This window comes from Chaetura pelagica, unplaced genomic scaffold, assembly GCF_000747805.2.
Source record: "Chaetura pelagica isolate M959 unplaced genomic scaffold, ChaPel_1.0 scaffold137, whole genome shotgun sequence".
Lineage (NCBI taxonomy): Eukaryota > Metazoa > Chordata > Aves > Apodiformes > Apodidae > Chaetura > Chaetura pelagica.
The window spans coordinates 2,618,910-2,625,811 of record NW_009953947.1 but is presented as its reverse complement, the minus strand read 5'-3'; the positions used below and the strand labels follow the sequence as shown (position 1 = coordinate 2,625,811).

At 39.8% G+C, this 6,902-nt stretch overlaps 1 protein-coding gene across 1 annotated transcript in view; it reads left to right on the top strand.

Annotated features, from left to right (window-relative positions):
• The window catches only part of FBXL13 (F-box and leucine-rich repeat protein 13), a 75,606-nt gene that overhangs the window by 15,494 nt on the left and 53,210 nt on the right, over window positions 1-6,902 (top strand).

Genomic DNA, 6,902 nt, shown 5'->3' with positions numbered 1-6,902 from the left:
CTGACTTGCACAGGCTGGGCAAGCTCCTATTCCGGTCCAACTTGGTTCAGGCTGGGCAGGCAGCAATCCCTCAGGAGTGGGCACGATCCCCACGGAGCAGGCACAGGCGGCCCCCCCCCCTTTCTGCTTCTCTGGGCAGCAGTGACGGGGCAGCCTCCCCTTCCCTCTTGGCTCCTCCAGACAGCGGGGCTGTCATTCCAGGCGGTTTCTGGTCCCGCAGCAGGGTCTCCTCCTGGGCAGGCAGAGAACCCTGGGCCTGCAGATCTTGCCCTCTTTTATAGATCAGAAGTCACTGTTCAAGTAAAGTACCACTGTTCAAATTAGCCAATTAGCACTGGCCAGGTACGTACTCTGTCAGAGGCATTTTTTACCTCTTGTCCATTTTCCTGCCAGTTATCATAACCCTTATGCTCTCTTCTTGCTGTGGACTTATCTGGTAGAGCAAGGGGCCTGTTCCAGTCTGTCCTTGGCTAAATCAGCAAAAAGACACCACTCCTGCTTTGCTGGCTTGAAAAGCATTTTGGTTGGTCTTACGTGTGGGGAGAGAAGATGGATTGTTCCCCACATATGACAAGTAAGATTGGAATGCAAAGATGGGCTTAAATACATCAAAATGTCAGAATCCAGCTCTGCTGAGGTACTTATCACAGAATCACGGAATGGTTGAGGTTGGCAGGACCTCTGGAGGTTGCCTGGTCCAACCCTCCTGTTCAAGCAAGGCCACCTAGAACAGATTGTCCACACCTGCAACCAGACAGCTTTTAATATCTCGCAAGGATGGAGACTCCAGTGTCCCTTGGCAATCTGTACTGAGTCACCCTCATAGAAAAGATCGTTCCTTGATGTTCAAACAGCACCACCGGTGTTTTAGTTTATGCCCGTTGCCTTTTGTCTGTCATTGGGCACCACTGGACAGAGCCTGGCTCCAGCTTCTTTGCACCCACACTTCAGGTATTTTATATGCCTTGGCAAGTGCCTCCTGGGCCTTCTCCAGCTGAGCAGTCACAGCTTTCTCAGCCTTTCCTTATAGGAAATATGCTTCAGTCCCTTCATCATCTTTTTTACTTTTGTTGGACTCTCTCCAGTATGTCCATGACTGTCTTGAACTGGGGAGCCCAGAACTGGACGCAGTACTGTAGGATACTATCCACCTTATGTGTGGCAAGGGCACACCACTGGCTCATGTTCAACCTGGTGTCCACCAGGACCCTCTGGTCCAGTTCTGTCAAGCTGCTTTCCAGCTGGTCTGTCCCCAACATGTACTGTTGCCTGGGATTGTTCCTACCATTTCTCAAGCTTGTCAAGGCCCCCTAGATGGCAGCACAAACCTCTGGTGTATCAGCCATTGCTTCTAGCTAGGTGCCATCTGCAAACTTGCTGACTGAACACTACCTCCTCGTCCAGATAATTAATGAAGATGTTAATCAGGACTGAAGCCAGTATTGACCCCTGGGGTATACCACTAGTTACTGGCCTCCAGCAAGAGGTTCACAGGCAAAAAAAATAAAGAGAAACCAAGCGAGACCCAAGATATTAGTATGTTGTTCAAGTTTTAGCACAAATAACAGGTACTTGATTCTACTGCCAAAACAGAGTCCCTCTGGATGTAAAACACCATCTTAGTCCTTCCTGATAATATGTGTGGACATTCATGTGACCATGTGAGTTTAATTCCCTTTGTGATGGCATTTTTGATAGATTCAGGTCGTTAATCTTTTTCTCAATGCAGTTGTCTGCTCCCACTAAGCAGAGAAGTGTGCAGGGAAAAAAAACCTTTATGATCAGTGTTAGAGGTTTGGTGCTAGCTGTGGAAGTGTTCTTGATTTGTTAGGGGTTACCTGCAGCCTAACTTGTTATTCAGCCATTTTATCACAAAGAGTGTTAAACAGTTGTTAAAAGAGTTGTTAAAACAACTTGCTAGAGTTTTAATGAGAAAAAACTCTTCTGCTACAATTAGGCAAGATGCCAAGAAGTGTTTTTGATTCCTGGCACAGGTTTATTTCACTGTTTCTCAAGTGGGAGAATGTTACTGAGTGACTTTTTTCTAGCCTATGCTTTATTTGAGTGAAAACCCATAAAAAATGAACATTATTTTATTTTCCAAATAAAAAGCGTATTTTGACATTTTGAGACTATAATGCATATATTATTTAACCAGATAATACATGATTGAAACTGTTGATGTAGCCCACAACTATTTCAGTGTGTTTTCTTTTGTTTTAGAAAGTGCTTTTGTAATTATGGGTCAGAATGATTTGCTCTCTGGAGTGATGACAGAAAAGAACAATTGGCCAAGAACAAAAAATGTATTTGATCATAGTCTTGGCTTTTAAAACACAGGATAAAATAACAATCTCAATGATATCAGCATGCCAGTTGTTTAGTGAAATAATTTAGTTTAATATTATAATCAACTTTGGCAGCTGATTCAAAAAGCAAGCCAAAATAAATCATACACAGCCACATCACCTCCATTATGGAGGCTGTACTTAGAAACATGAAATAATTTTATGATTTTGTTTTCCTTATGTATTTGAGTGCAAAACAAAAAACATAGTAATGTTAACTGTGTTTAAAAATATGTAAAGAGAAGTTGCAAGATAGCTAGATTTTATATTTCTGTCACTTTGTTTAACTGATTTTTATCCAGTTAAAATAATTTAACTTGGAAATATCATCAGCATGTTGATATCAGCTGGAATATCAGTATGCAGCTTGCCATCTGTTTCCATTTGTCTTATGTATCAAAGACACTAAATTCCATTGGTGTATCTGCAAACTATGCATTTTCCTTTTTTATTGATAATTTATGTTTTCTGTAGGCTCAAAATCAAAGATTATGTCCATTTACATCTACTCAGTGCTATTTATTTTAAATTAATTGTGGTGAATCATGTAAGAAGGTCCACAAGGGCTTATAAAAAACATTGATTGATAAAGCTGTTTCGTATAACTTTTAAGATACCCAGTAATCCTTTTTAAGAATGAAACATTTGTATCAATGTACTATTGCTATTTAGATTAATAACATATGTCTTTTGTTAAAACTCATTGATGTTGATTATACAGCCTACTTGTGCCATTCTTTTGAAGCTCTTGTGGATTGATTGAAAATCATATTAAAATTCTCTTCCTTTGACATCTCCTCAGCTAACAAACTGTGTTGTACTGTCTGTTCAGTTTTAGGCTACAGATGTGGTTACCCTTTCCATTTGAACTTCCCTGAGCTACAGTTCTGATCTCATTTCTCCAAATAAATCCAAGATTACACAGATTTTGGCAACATGTTTTATTTTTAATGATAAAACAGCCAATGAAACTAACTGTGGTTTAGGTCTGTTAGGCTGGCTAATTGTGTTAATTTTTTTTTGGTAAATTAATTAGCTCAAGTTGTAAAAATTGGTTTTTTTGCAACTTTGGTATATGGTGTATACATTTTTTTAAGTATCTGCATTTGAGTGTTGTATGTTTCCAGCTCAGGCTGTCTTTGGCAGATGAATGTGTTACTGTGCCATAGAAAAATGAGTACATGAAATGCATGGATTACAGCTCAGCTGTTTGTGGTATTGTTCCACCCACTCAGGGATCTTACAGAACCATTTGACTTCCATGTGTGACTGGGAACTGTCACTGTGTAAAAGCTGCCGTTTGTTCTCATAGTGAGAGAAGGAGGAGCTCATAGGAGCTTTTGAAGTGTTTTATTCCCAGTAATGGTAACCATATTGATAATTTTACCTGTTTTTCTTGCACCCTGTCATGGCAAAACATGGTGCAAAATAATCTTTTCTGTATTTCACATGTGCTGTATAGAGAGAGGAGGACAGGATATGGACAGAGAAAGCAAGGAAAATGAGACGAGTTACTGAAAGAAAGGACTCAACAAGCAGGAGGAGGAGCAGCTGATGGAACTAGGGGTGTTTAGTTTGGAGAAGAGGAGGCTGAGGGGAGACCTCGTTGCCCTCTACACCTATCTGAAAGGAGGTTGTAGGGAGATGGGTGTTGGCCTCTTCTCCCAAGTAAATAATGACAGAACCAGAGGAAATGGTCTGAAGTTGTGGCAGGGGAGGTTTGGATTGGATATTAGGAAGAATTTCTTTGCTGGAACAGTGGCCAGGCACTGGAATAGCCTGCCCAGGGAGGTGGTGGAGTCACCATCCTTGGATGTATTCAAGAAACATGTAGATGTGGAACTTCAGGGTATGCTCTAGTGGTTGAGATTGTAGGGTGTTTTTTTTGTGGGTGTTATTTGGTGGTGTTTGTTTGGGGTTTTGTTGTGTGGGGTGTTTTTTATGATGGCTGGACTCTGTGACCTCAAGAGGTCCTTTCCAACCACAACTATTCTGTGATTCTGTGATTCTGTGATAAAGGAAGAGAAAGGCCCATGATTTTCTTTTAGATCTGGAAATGCTTCTGGGACTTTTGTGATTAAATAGTACAGAAACAAAGAAATGTCAACATTAAATTGTGATTTGTGGCTGTGGTGTTTCATGGAGTGTGTACGTTAGTTTGCAGTACATTTTGGAGAAGCTTGGAGAAATAGCAATTAACCCTATAATGCTGAAGTTTTAATCAACTGTTGTTTCCCCATATGTGTATTTTTCAAATATATTTTTGTCCTTTTCCTTGGGTTGCCTCCTTCTGTACTATCTTCATAGTTCTTATGTGCTTTTCCTGTTCATATAATCTGTTCTCAAGGAATTTACTGTCAGGAGAACATCCTAGCCCTTGCCCCAATGCAGTACTACCATTCTTGTGTTCTTCTATTATTTGCAATTGCAGTTACTGTCTGTTCTGTCACATCCTCAGTATGGGTGTCTGAATATGCCAACATGCAGAAAACTGTAATCGATTCCAGATAGTTTTTCAAGGAGGGCTTCTCCCATCTCCTTTTTTTTTTTAATTATAGGAAACTAAATCACCCCTTAAATGCTTCTATAGTTTCTAGTATCACTGCAAAAAATAAAATATACAATGACTTTTAAACAGTAAGGAATAAAATTGTAGTGCATTGTAGTTAAAAGAATAAAACTTCTAGCTACTCCTTGAAAGCTCCAGAGGCCACCTAAGGAAAATAGTAACAAAGACAATTCCAGCATTCAAAACTTCTGTCTGTTCTCTTGACTGCTAGAATTCTTTTCACTTGTTGATTCTGAGGGGCTTAGACTGATCTGCTCTCCAGTATTGAATTTCATTTTGGTGTTATTTAGCAAGTGTTTCTTTCATGGAGCTTCTGAGATGACACTGATTTCACAAATTCACACTGAAACCTCTATTTACAAGATAGTTGTTGAACCATGTTCCTCTGGAGTGTCCTTGTTGAGGTGTTCCTCACTTACAGATTTCACACTTAATAGGTGTCACCAAACATCTTTGTGTTGTTAGACATCGGCAGTATGTTCAGCTCATCATCCCCCTTGAACCTTCAGCAGATGCAACACTTTCTGGTGTCACTGAGATCCATGCATTATTGCATGCTCCCTACTGAGCTCTGGCTTCTACTGAAAATTGTCCTACTTATCACTGTGATCCCCAGGTTTTAGCCTTGGTCCTAAGAGGGATGTTTTGCTATCTGTTTAGGAATCCCCAAGCCCTTTGAACTCTCTCTTTACAGTTAGGCCACTGCTTGTTGTCCTCAGTCTTACTCCACTGTTTTTCCAACTGATAACCTTTTTCTGACTACAGAGATCAGACACCTCTCATCCAGCTTTTATCCTGTATTCCTTTCCTGAATTGCCTTTTCTACCTAGGCTTTAGCCTACCTCAAGATAGTTTTTTTTCTTACCACTGACTCTTCACAGAAATTAACCTAACATGGTTTATAAATTCATTTTTTCCTACTCATCTTTTGTCCATTGGCTGTGCTGCCAATAACAGTTCTGCTGTCATTCCATTTTCTGTCCTTTTCAATCATTCCCAGTAGTTCCATTCTGTACTGAAATAATTCTCCAGAATTTGAGAGGAAGGAGGAGTACTTCACTTAATGCTGGCTACTACTTATGATAGCATTTTTTTCTATCAGAACTTTTCTAAGTTTCTAGAAAATACCTCACTTAGTGAATGTTACTGTCCAAATGGAATTTTAATCTGTGTTCTGTTTTATCAGGATAAACTTTAATAATTAAGATAATGCTGAAGATATGCCCAGAACAGGGATGAGTCAGATAGTGTTGTATTTGATATAAAGTTTTTAAAAGATGTTAGAGAATAAGTGACTACATTATTCATTTTCTCAGTAAAGCACCATTAAATATATTCATAATCTGAAGGAATGTAGTTAATAATAGGATGCGTTTGCTTAAGGATTCTCTGGCATTTCTACCACCCTTAATATTTTCTGAATTTTTCTTTTATGTTGTTCTTTTATTTCATGTCAGCATAAAAGCACTGAGTGCTTTGTATTTAATTTCTAAAACAAAATGTGTGACCTTTTGGGCTTGTGGCTAAAGCACCAGAGCAACCCACAACACTGTAATTGTGTTCAGATCTTTAAAGGAGCAGATTTTCACCCTGGAGTGTTCCAGAACTTCTTCCATGGTGAACTACATATATTGCAAGTTTTGGCCCTGAATCTCTATCCTGCACTTACATACTTCTAACATCAGGAGATTGGACTAGGACTTGAACTAGGAATGCTAAAGTTTTAATCCAGCATCTCTGACGTGTCCACCATGTGAGCTTATTTACCTCCAACTTGGATGGACACTGGTATGTTGGGTGCAGATCACAGCAAACTTCACATGGTCCTCTTCACCTAGAAGTGATGTCATACAATCTGTGTCCAACTGACATGGCAACATAAAATGTTTCCTAGAAGGATTTCAGCTCTGCCTACTGCAAAAACCAAGCAAGGCACAAATGAGCATGTAGAACTGAATCTTGGGAACCAACTGTGCCTTGGGTGG